We start from the raw sequence: 24998 nt of genomic DNA, 5'->3' as shown, positions 1-24998 counted from the left end.
ACGCAGCCTCAACAGTTTCCAGGTTCCAGTTGCTGCTGAAACCACAATTAAAATAATTGATTGTTGAGCAGATTGATTATTAACAGATTTAAACAAATGCCTGCCCGTCAGCAATTGTACACTGCAAACAAAGGATAATAAACACCCCCTAATTGCTCTTGACTGTTGGCTGTGTTTTCTGTTTACAATATAGGCAATACAACATCGTGCTTGTTGTGACATTACATTACCTTTTTTTTTTTTTTTTTTGTCTGTATTGTTTTCTTTGAACTTTGGAGAGCCACGATTGTAAAAAAACTGCAATTTTATTTGTTTAACATCAGTCTCTGTGATCTTGCTTGCTGTAATTAACTGGTTTCTGATTTAATTGATTGATTTTGATCGATCTGACTTTGATTGGAATACCTGCCCTTGCCACTGAGGGGCAGTATAGGGCATAAGAATTAACATTTCTTCAATTCAACAGGTGTATATTGTCTGAAGAGCTTCTGCATAACTTGATCATGAAGTGTATGGAGAAAGAGTGAGAGTAAATTTTAGGGAACGGATGCAGATATTATGGAGGCAAATGTATCTAGTTAAACACTAGTCAGGCTAAATGGACACTTGGACAAAAGTCCAAAAGGTCAGCCTGAGCTTTGTGCTGTAGTCTCCTTCTTATGATTTGACAACCCGTTTCCATGACGACTGTGATGGTGCCGCATCAGCCAGATATGTTGAAGACTGGAGAATGGGCAGCCCACCCTTCATCGACAAGGCCTCTCTCATCGATTGGGATGCATTAAAGCAGGGGTCGGCAACCTTTTTGACATGGAGTGCCATTTTTTATTTTCCTGGTCAGTGGCTGTGCTGAGCATCTGCAAAATCCTAAAACTTCATTTCCAGGTTTCATTAATATTTTGATTCGACTCAGATTTTTATGTTTTCTCTTTTAATAGTTTAATGTAATTTTGAGTGTGATTATGGTTTAAGGAGGGTGTACCTGTATGCTGGGTTGGAAATCTCAAGGATTAATAGTGGCGTTTTCCTTATTACATCACGTGTTTTTCTGAAAGCAAAAAGAAGCAAATGAAACCTGGAATGTAGGCTGTCATCCGCGCAGACTGACTGGAGCTAAGCGGCCGCGTTTACTTGCGCAATTAGCCGAAAGTGAAGCGCTGCCGGCTCGTGATGCACGAATGGCTTGCACGCGCTGCACGAGTCTGTTGGGTACACTGCAGTCTTGTCACATTTTAACTTTTTGATTAGCCTCCCATTCAGCTGATGAAAACACGCTGTGTGATCATGAGGAAGGATTACATCAAGATGTAGATTGGAATACAGGTGCGGAATTTATATAAATAAAATGGTCTATTTCTCTCTCACCGTTGCTGGAATGACAGTGATTACCCCTCCGCATGCCAATGCTGGCACGCATGCCACAGGTTGCCGACCCCAGCATTAAAGCCTTGAGAGGTGGAGATGACAATCCTCCTTATATTCCAGCATGCCCTTTCAATGTGTCTCTAAATGCATGTCTAAGTCTTTCTGGAGCACATGAAATGTATATACGTTTCTGAATACGTTTTCCCTTAAGAAAGTTTCTGATATGTTTGCATACTCTCAAAACCACTTTTAAATCAGTCCAGTGAATATGAATACTTCTTTGTCTTGGACATCTTAAGTGTTGTTTCTGATATAGTTAAAACATGTTTCTACATTCTGTTAACCCTCTCCATTCAGTTTTAATACTCTTTTCACTTCAGCATCTAAGACACATGCTCTTCTTTTTTGTGGCCTCTAGATAGCTCTGTAGAGCTGCTAAAAAAGCCCAGCACCAGTAACTGTGTATTACAGTTTATTTAGTCAGTAAATGGAAGCCTATTCTTCACCTTGCATGTTATAAGCTTTCTGCTGCCGTCACCGTGTTTAGCTCTGTTTTACTAGCTTGTGGTGGAAGCAAGCATCTCTCTCATGATGTACTTTGAGTTGAGGCTGATAAGAAGCTCCCCACGCACAGCAACAGATTCAGGCTTTGTCGTGCTTTTCCATGCATTTGTCCTTACAATCTGCGTGCTGTGACTGCTGTCTATGAGCGGAGGAAATTCTGATCATGTTGTGGATGAAAATGTATCTTTTAATGTTACAGTTTTATGTGATGAATGAGAGACCATTTGTGTGACCCTTAAAATGTAGCTAGCTAGGGTAGTGAAGTACACTACTGTAGTTTTTTGGTTTTACATTTTTTTCTTTTGATGGAGTTGGTTGAAGACTTAATGGGAGACAGACTTTAAGGGCTGTATCTTGTCAAAAACGTCTCTGTTTTTCTGGCACCATGCAATTGCAGACTTTGACTGAAGTCTCCACTGGGCTCGAACCTTTTGTTTTAATAAAGCATGCTCCCTCTAGTCTAGTCCATCACTTCAGCTGGAAGACAGCATTATATTGTTTTTAAATCAAAGGAGCTGATGTGCAATTATTTTAATACTACTTTTTATATTTGAAAAGTTGAAGCTTGCTTTATAAAGTGATTCTTTGAATCTGTTTTTTGAAATGTCATTAAATTTGTCATCAGTTTATCTTTGGAAAAGCAAAGGACTTGCATGCAAATGTTGTCGAGATAACAGTTGCTGTTCTTGTTTTGTTTCTCTTTCTTTCTCTCCCTGTTCAAATGAAGGTCAGCTGCATCTGATTCTATTTTGGAAATGGAAATTTGGAGAGTAATGGGAGTGTTGTTCCGTTCATGAGGAGTCAGCACGCCTAACTGAATATAGATCACGGAATAATTCTCAGATATGACATGATAAAAGCTATTCTTACTTTGTTGGGGCAACCATAAGTACCTCCTCAAGATGGGAATTTAATATACACGAACAGTACAGGAGAGAGAGAATGAAAGAGAACAAGAAAAGGAAAAAATTTCCTCTCCTGGGCCCAAATAGTCGGGCCCCAGAGCTCTTAATTATATGAGAGCGCTAAAAGGAGAGCCAAGCCAATGCTCCTGTGCTCATTTGCATTATGCATTAAGGTTAGCCTTTGTGTGATGAAGAGAGCTGTTTCAGCTTTCCTCTCCTTTCGCTCTTTTACTTAATGCCATCTCTAAAGGCACTAAATGGAGAAGTTCCTGCGTGGTTTGTTTCTCAATAATGCCAGGCCCTGTTTAGACTGTACAGACCTCCCACTCGCACCAGAAAATATGATAAATCATTAGGACAGAGGAAAGGATGGAGAATGAATAGAAATAGGAGGATGCACAAGCAAAGAGAGGGACTGGACAATGGAGCTCGAGTACATTGTGTTTTGGCACAGGACTCTTGTACAAAAACACTCTGACATGCTCGGTCATTAAAGGCCCCATACACACATTCTCTTCCGTGCTCTTAGATCTTGTTTTCTCTTCAACCACAGTGGCCCTCTGCGTTTGATTTCAGGATTTGGACATCCATTCCCTTTGGAGTCTGTAATTGGGAGTCAGTGCTGTAGTGCTCCCCGGTGGCGAGTCCACTAGCAGGTCATCTTATGCCCAGGGCAAACATAATCCTTGCCTGTTCATCTGGGAGACTAATACTGTGCAAAGTAACCCAAGGAGTTGAAGTTTATTTGAAAAGATACACATATTAAACTGCAAAGATGAATGGAGCATATGGTATATTTTCTGGGTTTGTGCTGAGGTGCAGTTTAAGAGAGAAAACCTTATTATATGCTAGTACCTCCTGGAAAAGCCCGGGGCTAAGCACTTTATTTTAAAATCACAACTGTGCCAATGGAAACCTGTGACCTGCTGCAGAAAGATACTTGACAACCAGTGGTAAACATCCACAACTTCAAGTAAATTATGTTGGTTACACCTGAATTTGAAATCGCACAAAATAAGTGTCATCAAAATCCAGATTGCCTCTTTTAAACCCTTAAAGGCTTTAAAAAATTGTGCAGTCCCTTTCAAGTCTGTAAACTACTTCTGTTAACATTTTTCATTGTTCTGGTTTATAATCACGTGGCTGACCTTTAGGTAAGATGTAGCCTAGGTCTTTGCCTTATCCTCCTCTTGAATTTGGGTGACATTGCCTAGATTACTCTAAGATTTATGGTCTCATTATTATAGAACAAATTTCTGAATAATGAAACATCAGCGACTGCTTCCAGAGTTTGTGTGTGTTGAGGCCAGAGTCGGCATCCCTCTGGTGTAAGATTAGTCCATAATCATTTAAAGCTATTTTGCTGGACGACATTCAGTGAGTGTGTGTGTGTGCGCTTAGCTTTATGAATCTCGAGGTTCGATGGGTAATGATGATTTGGCTCATTATGAATCATAAAGCAAACCAGGGGGGAAAACTAGCCCAGAAACGACATGCAGGAAAAGACCTGGGCAGATAGCCATATTTCCCCGGGACTGACTGCCCAGACGCATGTCTGCTTAGACCATTCACACACTCAATATTTTGTTTTCTCTGCTCTTAGGGGTAGAGGGAGACGCTGGTCGGTCTAAAACAGTGATCCCTCATAGAAGCCTATTTAAGTTTTTTAGAATTTATCGGTAATCTGGTCACTTACAGTGACACATTTTATCCCATTTATAGTTTGGTACATTCAGTTACAGAATATTACATTGAGTATAGTGGGGGCATGTCCCAGATACTTGCTCCACAAAAAGCTCAACACCTGATACATTAAATGAGCTCCTATAGGACTTAAGCAGTGGGATCCATTGGTACATCACACAGCAGGAACTTATGCACTAGAGGTCTGCACGGGCCTTAAAATTAAATCCGAACCCGACTCATCCCCGAGACTGTGTGGCCCGACCCTACTCAGCCCGAACGATACCGTCAGATTACAACCCAACCCAAACCTAAATCGCTCAATTAATAATAATTTCTTCTCTTAGCAAGTACTGTTGCAGTAGGCTATATTTTATGAAAGCATTATAGGCAACATTTGTAACAGTACTGAAACAGTAAACATACACAGTTTTAACAAGGCACGCAGCCCCTTAGTACACTAGAGCAGAAGCGAAAAAAGCATTGACTTACCGTTTATTTGCTGTAACTTCACTTGGTGCAGAACAATCTGAATAATATGAAACAATGCAACAGTCCCCTCTATACAGCCTGAACTTGTTCAGAATGGTAAATATTTGTGACACCTGCACTAAAAAAAATCTAGATGCAGCGCAAAGAATGAAACAGAGCGCAGGTGTCTCCACATGCGTTTTTGAAAATTTTAAGTTCTTTTTAACTTGACATGGTGTTTAAAATGTGCTGGTCCTGCGCAAGTAGCTGAAGAAACAGTGAGACACGACGCAACAGTCAAAGACATTCGTCCAGCATGTGTTTACATGGGAAAACAATGGGAAAACAGAGCAGATGCATGCAAAAACACGTTCGGTGTGAACGGCCCCTAACTCATCCAATCACGCGTGTCTGAGTGAGAGCGCGTGTGCGAAACAAGTTCGGTAGGCCTGTTTATTTTTTCATTCATACAAACCCGAACCGGCCCGAACCCAAAGTCCTACTTGAAAAACTGACCCGAACACAGCCCGAAACCCATCAGGTTCTCGGGTCCCGTCGGGCCTGGGTTGGGTTACAGACCTCTATCATGCACACACTGACATCCTTGAGGACTGGCCCATGTTGTTCCTCCACATTCTGGGGAACTCTAAATCCTCTTTATTTTTTATTTTTATTTTTTTGTGGACAACTCACAATTCATATGTTTGGGTTGCTATGGCATGCACAGATGTGATGATGATAATTCAGACAGCAATATTTCAGGGACTTTTAATATTTGGCTGTGAAACTCCAACACATTTTGTCATTCGACCAGAACCCGATGTTAATTATCACAACCACAGGAAGCCGAACAGGTTGATGAGACATTTTATGTTTTTTAAATTTAAAAACAAAATTATTTTATGCCCTCAGTTGCTCTCCATGCTGATTGGATATGAGAGGGTCTGGCATTTTAGAGGCATTGGTGACCTGTCCTTTAAATTGATGATCAATTCCCTAAGCATGTCTGACATTTGCTTATGGGCTGCTGTTTTATGCTTGCGTGCAATTATAGGCAATATTGCAGAGGACAGAGCAGATAGAGAAAAGGCAAGGGAAGGGTTGTGCTTTGACAAAATCATTTTATTGGAACAAACAAAGTTTTCAAAAAATCCTGTCTGTTGATACTCAAAAAAAGAACTTATAAAATCTTCTATTTATCTGTTTATCATAATATTTTATTTTGTGCAAATCCAATGCAGACAGAACAGTCTATACCATAAGGTCTGTAATGCTATGGTAAATCCTGTTTTGAGTGCTAAATATGCTTCTAATTATACAGTTTGGTTGGTTTTGAGAGTATATTAACAGCTACAACCAGAGTTTGACAGTGAGTTTGGTTAATGTGTGCTATATGAGCGGAACTGCAATCAACAACTAGTTTAAATTTGGATCTTTTGTGCTATTGACAAGTATGGCATTAGGCATGAGTTATTCTTTGCTGTTAATCACTAATGTTAGTGCTAGGGCTGCTCGATTTAAAAAAAATAATTTAAAAAATCGTATTTGAAGTGCAATAAGTAAAAACAAAACAAAAACAAAATTAAGTAATCTTTTGCCCAAGCTTTACTTTTTCTTAAAGGTGTTAATACATGAGTTTTCTTTAAAAACAAAACAAAACAAACTCAGACCTCTTTCTGAATTAATTGGATCGGATGAATCGGGAGAGTTTTTGACCGAATGCCTGATTGGATGAAAGCAGTATGATCTCCTTGATATTTAGAATAAAAATGTAATTCTTAAAGACACAATTCAAAGTGTTTAGCTGTAATTATTACTGTTATCTGTCAGGATGGGAGACGAAAGAAATGTAACTATTCTGATTCCTCTTAAAGATTCTGGTTCCTTAATGGTTCCAATAAGGATTCCAGTAATTCTTTTAGTACTTTTGAGGAAGAATTATTTGATGAGATAACTCATAGTCTCATTATCAGATTTCACAAATGAGAAATACAGTTCTTATTGTATTTACTCCCCTCTGCAGCTGGTTGCAAAATGATGAGATCATTTCTTGTGTATCTTTAACTGCACATTGTCATATGAACAATTCAATAAGTGCACTGCTTGATTAAAGTCTCACAGGTCTGAAGTAACATTACATAACAGTTACATTTTCAGAGACAGTTACACTGTTTTATATACAGTGGTGGCCAAAAATATTGGCACCCTTGGTAAATATGAGCAAAGAAGGCTGTGAAAAAAAATCTGCATCGTTTATCCTTTTGACCTTTCATTCACCTTTTATTGAAGTAACATAATTGAAACAGGGGAAATATCTCATTATTAAATACATATTTTTTTTCTCCAAAACACATTGGGCACAATTATTGGCACCCCTAGAAATTCTTATGAGTAAAATATATCTGATGTATATTCCCATTCATATTTTAATTTTTTTTTAGTGCACCTGGGTGACTAGGAACATGAAATTGTTCTGCCATGATTTCCAGTTTCACAGGGGTATAAATATGAGATACCATATAGGCCAAATTCCCGTAATCATCAATCACAGTGGGTTAGACCAAAGAATATAGTTCTGATGTGCGGCAAAAGGTTGTTGAGCTTCAAAAAATGGGAAGTGGCTATAAGAAAATAGCCAAAGCATTGAAAATGGCCATTTCCACCATCATGGCAATAATTAACAAGTACCAATAAACTGGAGATGTTACGAATCGGCCTGGAAGAGGACATGTGTCTATATTGTCTCCACACACAGTGAGGAGGATGGTTCGAGTGGCCAAAGAATCTCCAAGGATCACAGCTGGAGAATTGCAGGAATTAGTTGGGTCTTGGGGTCAGAAAGTCTCAAAAGACATCATCTACATCACCACAAGTTGTTTGGGAGGGTTTCAAGAAAAATAAGCCTCTGCTGTCATCCAACAACAAACTCAAGCGTCTTCAGTTTGCCAGACACTACTGGAACTTCAAATGGGACCTGGCTTTATGATCAGATAAAACAAAAATAGAGCTTTCTGGAAGCAAACACCAGAGACGGGTTTGGTGCACAATGAGATGAAGAAGTACCCATTGCCCACGGTTAAATGTGGTGCTGGAACTTTAATGTTGTGGGGATGTTTTTCTGCCAGAGGTCCTGGACATGTTGTTCGGATACATGGCATCATGGACTCTATCATTTACCACCAGATACTGAATCAAAACCTGACTGCCTCTGCCAGAAAGCTTACAACGGGCCCTGGTTGGATCTTCCAACAGGACAATAATCCAAAACAAACATCAAAATCAACACAAAAATGGTTCGCTGACCTAAAATCAAGGTTCTGCCATGGCCATCCCAGTCCCCTGACCTGAACCCCATAGAAAACCTGTGCGGTGAACTAAAGAGGAGAGTCCACCAGCATGGAAGTCTGAATTTGAAGGTTCTGGAGAGATTCTGTATGGAGGAATGGTCTCAGATCACTTGCCATGTATTCGCCAACCTCATTAGGCATTATAAGAGAAGACTCAAGAGCTGTTATCTTGGCAAAGGGAGGTTGCACAAAGTATTGAATAAAAGTGTTCCAATAATTATGGCCAATGCGTTTTGGAGAAAAATATTTATTTAATAATGAGATATTTCCCCTGTTTCAATTGTTTTACTTCAATAAAGGTTCGAATTTTGTGATTTTATTTTGAGTGAAAGGTCAAAAGGATAAACGATGCAGAATTTTTTCACAGCCTTCTTTGCTCATATTTACCAAGGGTGCCAATATTTTTAGCCACAACTGTAGTCTTACTTCAGGTTTGTGAGACTTCAACAGCTCTTATTTCATTTAGAGTTGGACATTCATAACTTGTGCATCAGTATAAGATTAAAACGACAGCTCTGTATGTTTTGCGCTGTAGATTCAAACGAACCGGCTCATTATAATAATTCTTTCGGGAATCTGACTGTACTGGAATGACTGTATATTTTAAGTGGTAGATTCAGAAGAGCCGGCTCATGTGAGTAATTTATTTGGGAATCAAAGTACACTGGTAGCACTGTGTGTTTTACGCTGTAGACCCAGTAGAGAGTGCTGCAAAATGCGCTAATGGAAACACTGGCAAAACATTTTAGTTCAGTGTTCTGTCTGCATCAGCTTGGACTTGCACGTAGGGGAACCGTTAACAGAACCAAAAGTCATGAAGATCAAACGATTCAGGTATTTTTTAAAGAATGGAACATGAACCGATTCTCTGTACTCAACCCTAGTTATCTGTCACTGTGGTTACAGATATTACTCAAGGCTTTCATGAGGTGGAGAAGGACTGAGCAAGTTAGAGGACTGACTTTGGTTACCTGTCCATACAGATAATATTCGATCTGCTCTTGTCTGCTGTTATATGTAAAGGACAATTTGAGTCACAACGGTTGTCAGTTCCTCACTGAATGGACCAAGTCCATGGCAATTGGGTGGTGGTACCTTAATGGAGGTACATTAATCGTCAAAGAAGCATAACGGCTGTTAACACAATGGTTGCAGGTTTGATACCAGTAGGGAACTATGAACTCTAGAGTTACTGATGTCACTTTTGGCTTATCACTGCTGTGCCATTGAGAATGACACTTGGTTGTTTTGGTGGGACTGTCCCGTGTTTTAGTGTTCTGTAAATCAGTTTGTGCGCTAAATACCACAGTAAGTAATGAGAATCTGGTTCAGAGTGATAGCTACAATTACCCAAGGAGACTTGGCTTCATGGTTTATTAATGTCATAACCTGCACAGAGTTGATCTAATTGGCCTGTTGTCAGGCTCGGAGGGCTTGGCACTAAGCAGACAGGTTGATCCATGACCCAGGGCATGCTCCAGGATGTTTACCTTCGTTCCTGTGATTCCTGACACAAGACGCCACCAGGTGATTGGAGCTTCTGCTCTAAAATCATGACTCGGCTGCTTAATGTGAGACTATTGTCTTTTAACGTTGCCGCTGCAAGCAAGATTCGAGTGAAAAGATTTGTTTCGATAATGCGTGTTTGAAAGAGTAGGTTTGATCCTGAGTGAACTACGTTTATCTTTTATTGTCTGTGAGGTTTTATAATTGTATTTTGATTAATCTGTACTAACTGTAGATAAAACTCTTGTGGTGTACAATGTACAATGTTACAAAATGTGTTTAAATGCCCTCTACCTGAAGTAAACATGGAGCATGTTTAAATTTCAAAGTTACACAGCTCTGTTGTGATAAATCAAAACTTAGAGTGATAGTTCACCCACAAAGGAAAATTCTCTCATCATTTACTCACCCTCATGCCATCCCAGAATATCTCAGCTCGGTTTGTCCTCACAATACTGGTGGATGGGTACCAAAATTTTGAAGCTCCAAAAACACAAAGGCAGCATAAAAGTAATCCATACTACTCCAGTGGTTAAATAATCCATGTCTTCAGAAGTGATATAAGCGTGGGTGAGAAAGAGATCAATATTTTAGCCCTTTTAATATTATCAACTTTCACTTTCACCTTTTTTACTTTTGTTTTTTGTTTTTGGCGATTTGCTTTCTTCATGCATATCACCACCTACTGGACAGGGAGGAGAATTTATAGTAAAAAAGGACTTAAAAATAATCTGTTTCTCACCCACACCTATCACATCACTTCTGAAGTCACGGATTAAACCACTGGAGTCATATGGATTACTTTTATGCTGCCATTGTGTGCATTTTTGAGCTTCAACATTTTGGTACCCATTTACTTACATTGTATGGACCTACAGATTTGTAATATTCTTCTAAAATATTTCTTTTGTGTTCAGCAGAAGAAAGAAAGTCGTACACATCAGGAGTGGCATGAGGGTGAGTAAATCATGAGATAATTTTCATTTTCAGGTGAACTAACCCTTTAACTAAAAGAATACTGATTTTGTTTATTTAGTCTCATTATTATTATTTTTTAATTTTTTTTTTATTTTTTTTTTTAGTTATTGCACTTTAATCATAAACGAGGACATTTTAAATCCATTCTATACCTCAAATTATCTTTTTTTTTTTTTTTACCACTTTTTTATTTCACAATACTAGACATACTGTGGACACAGATGAAGACTGGTACGTTTGTCTCATAATTTTTTAAGCACAACATCTAAACCACACAGACCAAATGTCTTCATTAACCTTAAATATGCTTTGAGGTTTTGGTGAAGAGTGTGCTGCTCTGTCAGGGGATGCAAAAAGTCATTTGCCTCCCTGATGTCACAAAAGCAGTCACCATGGTGATAAGGTTTTGGAGTTATATAAAGAAAACAGGAAAGGATAGTAAGAGAGAGAACAAGGGATGGGTGGAGAATTGTTCAGTGGGAGCAGCTGTACCTCCTGTATGTGATGATTAAGACCTCAATGTCCTGTGGAGGGGGGTGGTCAGGGCAGCATCTCACAGGCCCAGTGCACCATGGGTAGGAACAGAGGGGCCCGATCCTGCGGTGTAATGATCTAGTGCTTCTGACCGTGTCTGTCTCCCGCTGACCATGTTTGTGACCTGGCTGGGAAAATGAATTGTGAATCCTGGTGAAAGATATGTAGAAAACATAGAGTAGAGAAAAGATATAGAAGAAATAGGCTAGTTCACTCAAAAAACAAAATTCTGTTCATTTACTCACCCTCATGTTGTTTGAAACCTTTTGTCATCCATTGAAAACAAAAAGAGATGTTAGGCAGAATGATGGGGGAATGATTTATTAATATAAATAGGGGAAAAGATTTAAAAATAACAGTAAACATTTGCACTCACCTATACTGGTCTGAAAAGCTACAAGTTCCTCGAATCTTTCCCCAGTAAAAGCAGATCCTCGTCCATTGGTTTGCATGACTCCAACAAGAACCAAATACAAATAGAGTACAATTCAATACGAATCAAAACATTACAAGCAGGGACTAAAAATGAAATGTTTTTCATTTGGTTCGTTCTGAGAAAAACAAAAAAAGTATTTTTTTGTTCCGGTTCGGAAGTTCCGCAGCCTCCTTTCCAAATGATAACCAGTTAGCACAAAATAAAAGAACGGTTAATAACGTTCTTTAAAATGAGAGTACTCTGCGCTAAAGGGATGAGTGAAATACCAACTGCAGTGTTACCAGATCTCACAAGAGAAACAAGCCTCAAAACAAGTGCAAAATAAGCCACTTGCCTCACCAAAATAATCGAAAGTAAGCAATTATTATTTTTTTCCTATGTGGTGGATTTATCAGCATAGAAATCATAACAAGCAAACAGTTAATTAACAGTTAAGTATAATTTTAATTACAGATCTGCTTCTCATTCAAAACCCAGCAGCATCAAATCTGTATTAATTCATCATATCTAACAATAATTCATTGAGGACTTGGAAACAACTCAGAAATATACTTTCACCTCTAATAATGTTTTCACTGTATCTAGATTAGCCATGCATGTACAGTATATGTAGTAATAATACATAGTTTTTAAAAAAGTCTTCATTCACAGAATGCGACATCCACAACGGGCAATTAGGCAAAGAAATGTGTGATGCAGCTAGGCATGTGACAGCATCACATTTTCACGGCATGATAATTGCTGAAGCTTTTATCACGGTACACAGTATTATCTCGGTATTGCATTACATTACAAAAACAGGTTTAAAGATAAACTTTATTTTTGTTCTCTTAATACCAAGTTTAATTAATTTTTCAATACCAAACTGGCCTTTAAATGAATTAACAGATAACAAAGAACTTTGAAAGAGCCCTCAACATTTAAAAAACTACCATCAACACCGTAGATACAAAGCCAAATATAACATTAAGTTGATGTCTTAATATTTAAATGGTCATTCTGCCACGGCGCACCTGATCATTAGAAATCAGTACAGACCTTGTCTTGCTTAGGCTAATGCTAAAGTCAGGCTAGACTAATTTTATCAAGCCATCTACTGTACTAGGCTACGACAATAGTATGCATGTTTTTTTTTCTGGATAACAAGCCAGTTGCTAATATATAGCCAGGGCTGGATTGGTAATCTGGCATACTGGGCATTTTCCTGGTGGGCCGATGCACTTTGGGGCCGATTAGGGGCGGACTGGCCATCGGGAGAACTGGGACTTTTCCGGCCGGCTGCGAAACGGGCCAAATAGGCTGCGATAAGCTGAAATGAGCTGCTGCGTTATGCAGAGCAGGCCACAAAACAGCACCGCGATATGCCGAAGGGGCCAGCCATATGCAGAAAAGGACAGCGACCTCCCCCCATCAGATTTTGGGCCAGTTTCTATTTAAAATACCGGGCCGATTTCTCTTTCCAGTCCACCCCTGTATATAGCTAGGCACTAGCTACAAATTTAATAACCACAAGTTTACTCACACTTTATAGCAATGTATGTTTGCGTGGCGTTCTAACTTGAAATTAACATTGAAATGATCATTGTGCCACATTCCCATTATTAACCCTTGTGCGTCAATAATAAAAAAAAAAAGTTACTCAGAGGTCCTTAGAGGACAAAAATGTCCTTGTCAAAAAACTACCATAAAAAATATTATATATTAATATTATTTTCCTCTTTCACTGACTTAGATTTTTTAACCAACATCAGTCCTGATCATAACTTACCAAATATTCATTCATTTTCAGGATATTAACCCTTTAAATGCCAGTTTGTTTACATAATACCACTGTTGTTTTTTACACACACACACACACACACACACACACACACACACACACACACACATTTCTCAATACACACATACAAAACACACTCTGACATTCATACCAACACACACACACAATTTTAGCTGCATCATTTATTCAATTGGCCAGCAGTGCTCTATTATACAGCAAACAGAAAATAGGGGAAAAGCTTGTATTTGCTCCATAGGCTAAACATGAGGAAAAATGGCGGCATCAGGTGGAAAATATAAAAAATTAAAATTTTGAAGCCAGGGCTCCGGAATGAAAGCATAATATCATAGAATTCATGATTTTATGCTTTAATGGCACTGGGATCAAATATTGCAGTTTTAATGGGTTTCAATGGGGACATTTTTGTCCTGAAGGTCCTGAGTGGAACTATTTTGTGTACACAGTGTATTATAGATGTATTATAGGAACTGAGGTTGAAATATCAAAATTCCCCCAAAAATACACACCTTTGGCAAAATGTACGCCGTTGGCATTAACACAGCCAAAATGATCAAAAAAACAAAAATGAAAAAGACAAAAATGTCCCGAAGGTCGCACAAAGGTTAATTACAGGTCTTAGTGTTAGCTGATTACAACTGTGTTTTAGTTGTTACTATGAGACACAAATGTTTCTGTGTAGCCAGCAGAGTTTTAGCGAACTACTCTTCGGCCTCTTGAAAGCAAGCGAAACTATTTGCAAATGGCAACAACAGTTCAATTTCTTTGTCGTCTTAGTTGTCACTTAGCTATTTGTCTTTTATAGTGTTGTTTCTCAGTTTTCAAAAACAGTTTGGAAAAGCGAGCCGAGTCACAACTTACCTTTATCCCGCTGAACTGAACAGACTGATTGTCCCGCTGATGAGCGAACATGTTGGAGATATTCCCGTGTTTTGCTGCCACTTTTCTGCCACATGTTTTACACAAAGGGAAACCATCACTCCCTCTGCATTTTATGGAACCCCAAAATACGTCCACTCTACCGACTTAACCCTGTTAGAAGGCAGATAAAGGGCCGGATGCGTTCCTCCTTCTTCTTGTCCACATGGGTTTGTTTACATCAGAGTGCACATGTGTCATTTGTGCCACATACACACAGTGTTGTAAATCTTGATTCATTGATGGAATAAAAACGACTGTGCGATCAGAAACATCTAAACAATTTGGCTAAAAGGTTATCTAGAATTATTTACGGTATTTTGAAGTGCCCACGATAACAATATTGTGCATGTTAATTACCGTGATATACCGTATAACTGAATGCCGTCACATGCCTAGATGCAGCAGTTTCCTTCAGGATAATTATTTTGGGCAACATGATGTGGTGTAGTTCCAGAAATTTACTGTGATAAACCTTTGGCCTTTGGTTTAATGAAAAAAAACTATTGGAACGAAATTAACCGGTTTTAATCGTTTACCAGCATTTAAAAATGACATTTTCACTCCAGAATCTTTGAAAATCACTTTGTTCGCATTTTTGCTTCTGTTCTGCAAAAAAATAAAAAAAAAATAAAATAAAATAAATAGTTTTGGGTTTTTGTTTTTGTTTTCGTTCCTTGAACCATTTTTAGTCCCTGATTACAAGTATTGCCTCACTTGGTTTTGCTTGAAAACGCAGACGCCACGCATCCACAGTGCCCCCCAGTGGACTGAATTATAACTGCGAGATTTGGCCAGAGATTCAGAGGGAAAATACAGTGTAATACAGTGTACAGGAAAATGAATTTGCGCTGTTTCAGTAGTGTTTTTAATACTCGAGTAGCTGGTGCAGAATGAGTACTCGATTACTCATGAAACATCCCTAATTAAAAATTCGACTTGAATTTCGAAAAGTATTTTTCCTTTGCCCATTTGCCTGCCGTTGGCAATGCTGAGTTACACTGTATTTTACCTCTGAATCTCTCACCAATCTTGCAGTTACAATTGAGTCCACTGGGGGGTGCCGTGGATGTATGTCATTGAGAAGAAGATATCATGTCATCTGTGCTTTTTAAACAAAACAAAGTGTGACATTACACAATACTTGTAATATTTTTATATTCTTGTATATTTTAATAAAACTTGTATATTTGTATTCAGTCCTTGTTGGAGTCATGCAAACCAATGCACGGGGATCTGCTTTTATTGTGGTAAGATATGAGGAACTCTGAAGCTTAATAGACCCATATGTGTTTGCGTGCGTTGAATCTGTAAACACCGGCAGAGCGCATTTTATAAAAAGCCAATTTTCACCACATTTTTCTGGATAATAACATGTGGAATGATAGCCTTTATGTAGATTTTGTGTTACCCTTATACCGCCAGTATTGGTTTCTATGTAAGCTCCATGTGAGTGCAAATGTTTTTGCTGTTGTTTTTCAATATTTTTGTTTTCCATTTTATTAATGCATATTAACACATGAATAAATTCAATATGTCTTGCATATTCTTGGTAACATTTGTGCAAAAAGTTAAAAAAAATTATGTATGCATCATACTTGTTAGTTTTAACTTGCATTTTACTTTACTAGTAATTGAGTACGCGCTTTTTTGGTGGGTTGGATTACACAACTACAAAATTACTAGAAAATTCCCATCCCTAACACCAACATACTGCCTAACACCTTTTGCATCCCGAGAACAGAGAAGCACCACCCAGTCACCTGCCAATCATCCACTGTGCTAAAACAAGAGTTTTAAACTTTGCCTGTTACCTGCGGCTTTTAAAGAAAATAACCATCCGATCTGAAAATTTGAAACAGTGCATACTGTACATACTCATGTACAAGAACTTCACGGAACTTCTTCAGTGTGCCTGATATCAACAGATGAGAAGCATGCACATCTGAATCTCATTTAAAGGGATAGTTCACCCAAAAATGAAAATTCTCTCATCATTTACTCACCCTCATGCCATCCCAGATGTATATGACTTTCTTTCTTCTGCAGAACACAAACAAAGATTTTTAGAAAAGATATTTCAGCTCTGTAGGTCCATACAATGCGAGTGAATGGTGACCAGACTTTGTAGCTCCAAAAATCACATAAAGGAAACATAAAAGTAATCCATACTACTCCAGTGGTTTAATCCATGTCTTCTGAAGCGATATAATAGGCGTGGGTGAGAAAAGAACAAAAGTCTTTTTTACGATAAATCTCCACTTTAACTTTCAATTTCACATGTGAAAGTGAAACTAAACATGCACCACATGTGACATTCATATGTAAAAGTGAAAGTGAAAGTGGATATTTTCTTCTAAAAATCTTTTTGTGTTCTGCTGAAGAAAGAAAGTGGTCACAGGAGATGCATGTGAAATGCATGACAAAAAAAAATATGACAATATGATGACAGTAAATAATGACAAAATGTACATTTTTGGGTGAACTATATACAGTACCTTGAAAAAAAAAAAGCTACACAATTTACTTGGAGACAGAGATTTGCTTTGAACAGTCAGATGGGTCATTTGGCACCTTGCTCACTGATTATGTCTGATGTGAGTCAAGTGTCTGGAGTTTATCAGTGTCAGCATGCTGCAGGCCAAAAAAAGTCTGTCTGTATGCTGTGTCTCTGCCCTTCCTCTAATTCTGACTTTAGTCTGAATTTCTCTCATCCTCAGCATGTGTAGACCTAAGTCCTGTTGGCTGTATGTTCAAAGCAGCCAACAATGTTTCCCTGAGCTGCTTTCCCCTGTGTAAAAAAAACACCCCAGAAGCTGTTTGTACCTCACACACACACATACACACACACACACACACACACACACACACACACACACACACACACACACACACACACACACACACACACACACTCTCTCTCTCTCTCTCTCTCACACACACACACACACACACACACACACACACACACACACACACACAAATATGACCATTAAGACATTGGCAGAAACATTACTTATTAATTTTGTATATTCTGTTCCTAAGGTCCCCACACTTAAAAGTGCACTTACTATATAGAGTGAGAGAGGTAGTGCTTTCAATATTCACATGAAGAGAGGGAATGAGATCAAGATCAGGAGCTCTCATATAGATCTCTTATATATTATGTGTGCATGACGACTGAACAAAAAGCAATTTGTTCCTTCTACACTTCATCCTCAGGGAGAATAATTCAGTAAGATAAATCACACTTAACCAATTTCCTCATTAACGTGTCAATGTTTTCGAAAACCTCGGAAAACGACAAACTGGAATGGCGGAAATATATTATCGTCATGATTGTGTCATGCCTGAAATTACACATACTCGTACACTCATCATAAACACTCTAATGGCCCAATAAAAAACAACAAATAGTTATCTGTGTCAGAGGGTGGCTTAGTTTTTATCTGTACTAAAGTTAAAATACCAACAACAATGGAATTTTATGATTCTCTATACCAGTTTTGATACCACCGCAAAAATAAATATACTATTTAAAGCATTTTAATTTCAGTCCATTTAGCATTTATGAAGCTTTTTCAATTAAGTAAACATCACTTCATGAATATCAAGTAATTATTCCTTTGAATAATGCATCCCTAATATCCACTCACTATCTGTAATACTTGAAGTTTACAACTAATCACAAGTAACTGTAGTTTTGTTTGTCATGAATTGGATATGCAGGAGTTTTGTTGAGTTGTGTTTGTGAATACTAGCATCTCTTATCTTAAATTTGGCATGTCTATGTGCTGACTGCTCCAAAAACAGTAGCTTTGCCAAACTAAATCAAAAAGTAGTCAAAATTTGTCTGAAAGTGATTAGAGTTTTACCAAAGTATTAGAAAGATTTGTGTGTGTGTGTGTGTGTGTGTGTGTGTGTGTGTGTGTGTGTGTGTGTGTTTAATTGTATTGGAACTGACACATTCTAAAAGAGCATGTGTTGATTGTTTTACATTATTAAAAACTATGACATGTAATCTTTTAATTGGACATTTACATTTAACCCTTTGGAACGGTGCCACTTCCTGCAAACATTTAGTTAGCATCTAGACTGATATTTTCCCTCTTCTCTCTGTATTTCTCTGACAGGATAGTTTGAGGAGCTGCAGTCAGGTCTCTCCCCAGAGTTTTTCAGTGAGCTGAAATGCGCAGCCACCGATGAGAGACTCTTCGCTTGCCTGAACTCTCTTAGAGTTTCTCTCGCCGGCAACCCAGTCAGGTAGTGTCCAAAATCTCTATTAACAGTAACCCTCTTAGAAGGGTCATTCTCTGCTCTGATCTCTTAAGTCCACTTAAGGTCTCTTGCACCAAAAACAGACACAACTTATTTTTTAGCTATTTTCACAGTTGGCTTGATAGCACGGGATGAACCTGAGTTCAATTATTCCAAGTTTGCATGTAACTTTTCACATTGTAATATTTGGTTCTGACTTCTTACCACTGTAGTTAGGTAACAACTCATTGTTTTTTTTTTTTTAGGGCTGGGTATTAATGCAGACTTCCCGATTCGATTTTGATTCACAAGCTTTTGATTCAATTCCAATTTTAATATGATAATGATTCATATGGGTATATTTAAGTTATAATGTCCCTTTTGCTTACATAATGTATGAAAGAAATTCTCTCCCAGCTAATGCTGTTAATTATACAGGGGACCTCAAAACTAGTTACAGTATGAAAATATAAATATTACTAATGATATATATATATATATATATATATATATATATATATATATATATATATATATAGTTTTTGATCATTTTGGTCACATTACAGCTTTTAAAAAATGAACAAATCTATGTATTTAATCAATAAATAAGATATTATATTTCATGTATAATGTTTTGTTACTTGTTTATTGTTTAATGGCATCATTTGCACTATTACAGGTATTTACACTGATTTGTTGAATACGTGCTAAAACCGGTACTGTTTCTTTAAGAAAACTGGCATTTCTGTAAAGAGCGTCTATAGATGAGCGCATTTTAATGAGAGAGTCTCGAATGGCATTGCATCATCTCTGCTATGCGTGATTAGAATTAAATGTTTATTTATTTGTATTTTTTTGATCAACATCTGACTTTAGAGAACAGAAAGAATATTAAAAGAGACCTTTTTTGGGTGGGGGGGGGGGGGTTGATTTTTCCCCTTTTTCTCCCAATTTGGAATGCCTGATTCCCAATGCGCTTTTAAGTCCTCCTGGTTGCGTAGTGATTTGCCTTAGTCCGGGTGGTGGAGGATGAATCCCAGTTGCCTCTACGTCTGAGATCGTCAACCCGTGCATCCTATCACGTGGCTTGTTGAGCGTGTTGCCACGGAGACATAGCGCGTGTGGAGGCTTTCACGCCACCCACCGCAGCAACCACACCCAACTCACCACGTGCCCCACCGAGAACAAACCACATTATAGCAATCATGAGGAGGTTACCCCATGTGACTCTACCCTCCCTAGCAACCGGGCCAATTTGGTTGCTTATGAGACCTGGCTGGAGTCACTCAGCACGCCCTAGCGAACTAGCAAACTCCTTGGGTGGTAGCCAGCGTCTTTACCACTGAGCTACCCAGGCCCCTAAAAGAGACATTATTAAATGACAAATGGTTTGCGTGGATCTCATCTTTGGACACACATTACATTGAACAACTTTCTCTCTCAACACGCAGTGAAAGTATCTCGCTGTTGAACACTCCACTATACTAAACAATCACTGGTGAGTGAAATATGAACATTTCCAGCCAGTTGCCATTTGCCAAATATATACATTTTTGTTGCATAGCACGAAATGTATTTGCAAATGCGAGTGATTTCCTCTCGCTGTAGTGGAGGGTTGTGCAAAGAGTAAAAGATCGATCTCTGGATTTAAAAATCGATATCGAGATCATTCAAATGAAGACTGCGACGCATTAGTAAATCTATATTTTTACCCAACCCTAGTTTTTAGTCATGTTTTTGTCACTTTGAATTTACCACCAAAACACAGAACATCACTTGCAAATAATGCGAGCCACTCTCCGAAGTCAATTTATTCGTAGTCATGCAGCGATGATAAAAATTGTATGTCTCAAAAAGTGTGACCGGGTATAGATTAAAGATGCAAAGTATAGATCAATATAAGTTCCATTCCATGATTTGTGGTGGTTTGCTTTATAACAACTGTGAACTGTGAAATGTACCCTAGACCACCTTTTGAAGCATACTCTGGTGCAGTTCACTGATGCACTCCTGAGTTCGGAAAACCAGTTTCACATCAATCAAACAAACTAAACTCAGCCAGCAAATTGACTGATGGTGGGAAAAGCATCCTCAAATGTCCGTTTTCTACCCTCTGTCTGGTCCTTAAAATTAAACCAGCTGTTTTTGCGGCTTGACCGGAATGTGTAATAACCTGTTTTGAACATGTCCATCCTTTTCACACAAACACACTTTTTCTTCAAGCATTTCCTATGGAAAGCATCTTCAAACAATTTTATTAGACTCTGTAACTAGACAAACAAGGCCAGCTTGATATAGACCTAACTCAGTAAATGCACAAGCACACACACTGAGCTGTTTCCCTTGTCTGACCTGGCCACCTAGCAGGTCTGACCTCCGACATTTGCCCGATGGTGTGTGACTCAGCGCCGTGCCCCATGATTTCAAGCTGGAGCAGCATTGCACGCTGTCATTCATTAATATGTATTACCGATTGCTCATGGTTTTCCCTCCCACCTCTTAATTGTTTGATAGCGGTCGTGACGAGCTCACCTGCTGTTCGCCTGCATTTGTACCATAAACTATTTTTTTAATAGTTTTTGAGTCTTTTGTGTCCATTTAAAATGACCCCATTTAAAGAACATTTTATTTTTTAATAAGAGAAATGGCAAGCTGCAGGCAATGGTTTGAGGTGTACAATGACAGGAGAAAAGGAAGGCTTATATTAGAGGAAATGTATGTTTTATGCACATTGTATTGTGACCACGTCATTCTGTTCTGTCTTTGCATCATTTTTTCAGTCTGTTATCTTCTTTTATTGTCTTTTATTTATTTTTTTATTTTTTTTACAGACTGAGCTTGTATTGATCTTTTAGAAAACTGTCAGAATACATTTAATCCTGCACATTTCAGATAAGTGAAAAAAAAACAAAAGTTGCGTTTATTTATTTATTTGTTTGTTTTTTTGTAATCTTTACAGGAGCAGGGGGGGTCTAATCTTTTGTTTGAGCCCGGTCTCATAACAAGAGATTGTCTTATTTGGCTGAAAACATGACCTTAGAAGCACCTTGTGTGTCTTGCTTTAGGACACCCTTCATTTGATCTACTGTCCTTTTCATCTGAAACGTTTTCCTAATTCTGATCACAAAAAATCCAAAAAATAAGTGGGTTAGAGAGCCCAGTGTGTGCGTGTAAATAAAGTTATTACAGCCAGTTAAAGTTAATTTGACAGACTGCACTGAGCAGTGTGTCCAATTTCAAAGACTATGGACAACAAAATAAGCCTCATTTCAGATGATGGAGGAGTGAGAGGGGATGAGAGAGAGAGAGAGAGGAGAGCAAGCTCGAGAAGGAGAGTCTGCGTTAAACTGTTTTCATCAGCACTGCATTCTTTATTGGCATAATTCATGAAATGTCATGATTTCTATTAGCACCCTGAACGTTGTTCTGGCGCATTTAGCTGTTCGTTATGGCCGTGAACGTCGCAGGTGGAATGATCCACAATTGGAAAGCAATGAACGACCTTGAATGACAGAGTCTGGCCCGAACATTACTCACACCTGTGGCCTTCTCCAAACAATTCAGTAAATGTTGAATCGTTGCTGAACTCTCTTTTTAACCAAATAGATTCAGAGCGAGTTTCACTGAGTCCTAATCTAAGTGGAAATGCAAAGCATGTAGACATTCAGTGTTTGTTTATTAATTAAAGAGTAGATTAGCGCATGTTTCAAGTTGAGAGGACCTTGATGCGGTATTTCACAGTAGGGAGGGAATGTGAAGAGTAATTTTTCAAATAGAAAACATGACTGAGCCAAGTAGTCTCATTACCATGATCTTCTAGCTTCCATGCTCTCCAATGAAAAGTGAGAGAGAGGGAAAAGACCACAGGTATTCCCTGATGTTAACGCACATATGGTATTTTATTATAACTAGGATCACCACAAGCCCTTCTCAGCAATTCCCTGAAGGAACTTCTGGATGTTGATATTAACATGCAGTCAAGGCTGATGTTGGCCCACTTTGAAAGTTATACTACCATTTAGGACTGGGAAAAATATAGTTTTTCTGATGCATCCATTTGAACGATCTCGATATTGATTCTTAAATCCCAAGATCGACCTTTAACTCTAAGCAGCAACCCTCTAAATTGCGAGTAAGGGGGGCATGGTTTGCATGAAATAATGGTAATATGAAACCTGTTTTGCAAAACGGGGAGCAGACTATGGGTCTGAACCTGAGACAACCTGTAGTAGGTGGTCTGAACACTGTTGCAACAAAACTGTGGCATGGTTTGCATTAATGAGAAAAAACAAAATTCTGTACTTAGGTCCGCACTTGTTCAGGAAGTAAAATAACTGTTTGTATTTTTTGCCTAGTTAAGCAGGACTACATCATCAGTTGCACAAAAAACACATGTGCACCATGAATGGCAGGAAAACATATGTAATGCTGCAAATACTTTGCTTCTGTCTCCATAAAAACCGTTCGCGAGCATCAGGTAGGAGCCTTCTCTTAGACATGCATATCTGCTGAATTTTGGCATGCCACGCACAGATTCACAAGTGTTGTTCACTCTAATATAATAAAGCCAAATAAATAAAAAGCACACAAATATAGCGACCTGTGTTGTGTTCTCTGTTATGTGCACATTTGTGATAATGCAAGACGGAAAAGCACCATGGCTCGATAGAATCTGAAAGAGTCTGAAACCAGACCAATGCTGTGGGGGTGCCAGATTCGGACCGCAGCAAACATGCCTAGAATGAAAACCACCTAAATCAATCACACGTGTGATCATATTTTGCGCTATGCGACTAAAAATGTCTGTGATTAGCCACTGGCTGGTAAGCGTTCAGACTCACTCACCAGTGATTGAGTATACTGGCCAAAGATGAGATCAACGCAATCCATTTGTCATTGAATAAAAGCTAAAATGTGTCCAGAATGATGAAAAACTAATGATAAAATAACATTTGTAAAGCTAATATTATCTTATGTACAGTACCTAGTTAGAAGGTCCCCTGTAATATTAACAGCATAAGCTGGGGGAGAATTTCTTTAATATTTAAGCAAAATTAACATTATACCAGTAATTGAAGTATACTCATATGAATTGCAATTGAATACGAATAAAATTGATAGCTTGTGAATCAGAATCAAATTAAAATGGGAAATCTGTATGTGACGAGGAGGAGGGCAGGGCTGGGCCGTGACTACACACTCCCGGCCCCGCCCTCCTCCTCGTCACACTCCTCCCTCCTTTGCCTCAGGCCGGGGAACCCCCGGCAGGAAGTACATCCCCCCACCTCCTTTCCGGGGACGCTGTCCTTCCGGCCCCGCCTGCTGGCAGGCTTTTCCCTGCCTCTCTAGAGCTGGGAAGGAAAAACAAAAACAAAACAAAAAGTGGAGAGGGAAAGGGCAAGATGGAGCGACAGTGAGAGAGACAGAGGAGAGAGAGAAAAAAAACTTGCTCGCCGTTCCCAGACACGCCGTCGCCTGGTCCTCGGTCACTCCTCCACCCTCTGGAGATGACAGCCACTCTGACCCTTGGCGGATGGAATGCCCCTCTGCATTTTGGCAGCTGGTAGGGGCTCCACCGCTCCAGCCCCACCTACCCTCGTGTACAGTAGCCGTTCCTCTGCGTCAAGGAGGCCAGCAGTGACTCCTCCGTACCCCAGCAGACAGCCGTGGCTGCTCCTTTGGGCGGATGGCGGTGGCGAGGACTCCACAACAGCGCATCCCTCCTCCTTCCTGAGCTTCGGCACCAATGTAACAGGGTTCAAATGGGAAAGGAGGAGGCGGGAACCGGCTGAACAGTCAAAATAATATTTTAATAAGAACCTAAACAAAAGACACAAAACACAAACATACACACGGCAGCTGCGTGTGGCTTTCTCTTTCTCGAACTGCCACGTCCCGCTGCACTTATCCCTCTCCTCAGCTGATTAGCCCAATTGGGGCCGGGCGTGTGTAGTCACGGCCCGGCCCCGCCCTCCTCCTCGTCACACTGTATCAATACCCAGCCATACTTCTATTTGTGTAAGCTTCTACTTTTCCTCTTTTCCTTAGATGCTATGAAATTTGCTCCACATAGGCGTAGCTAATCGATGAAATACTGTTCAAATAGAAACCTATTATATTATTATCGGTTTTGTAGCCTGATATACATTTCTAGATCAGAGCTTTCTAAAAATACAAATAAAAACAGTATAAACGATATGTTTATAATATTAAACAAAGTTATTAGAGCCCTGAGA

The 24998-nt window shown here is 39.0% G+C and overlaps 1 pseudogene; it reads left to right on the top strand.

The window, feature by feature from the left end:
- The window catches only part of LOC127427753 (protein diaphanous homolog 3-like), a 122296-nt pseudogene that overhangs the window by 33367 nt on the left and 63931 nt on the right, over positions 1 to 24998 (top strand).

Source organism: Myxocyprinus asiaticus, chromosome 37 (assembly GCF_019703515.2).
Source record: "Myxocyprinus asiaticus isolate MX2 ecotype Aquarium Trade chromosome 37, UBuf_Myxa_2, whole genome shotgun sequence".
Lineage (NCBI taxonomy): Eukaryota > Metazoa > Chordata > Actinopteri > Cypriniformes > Catostomidae > Myxocyprinus > Myxocyprinus asiaticus.
This window is presented reverse-complemented; position numbering and strand designations above follow the sequence as displayed.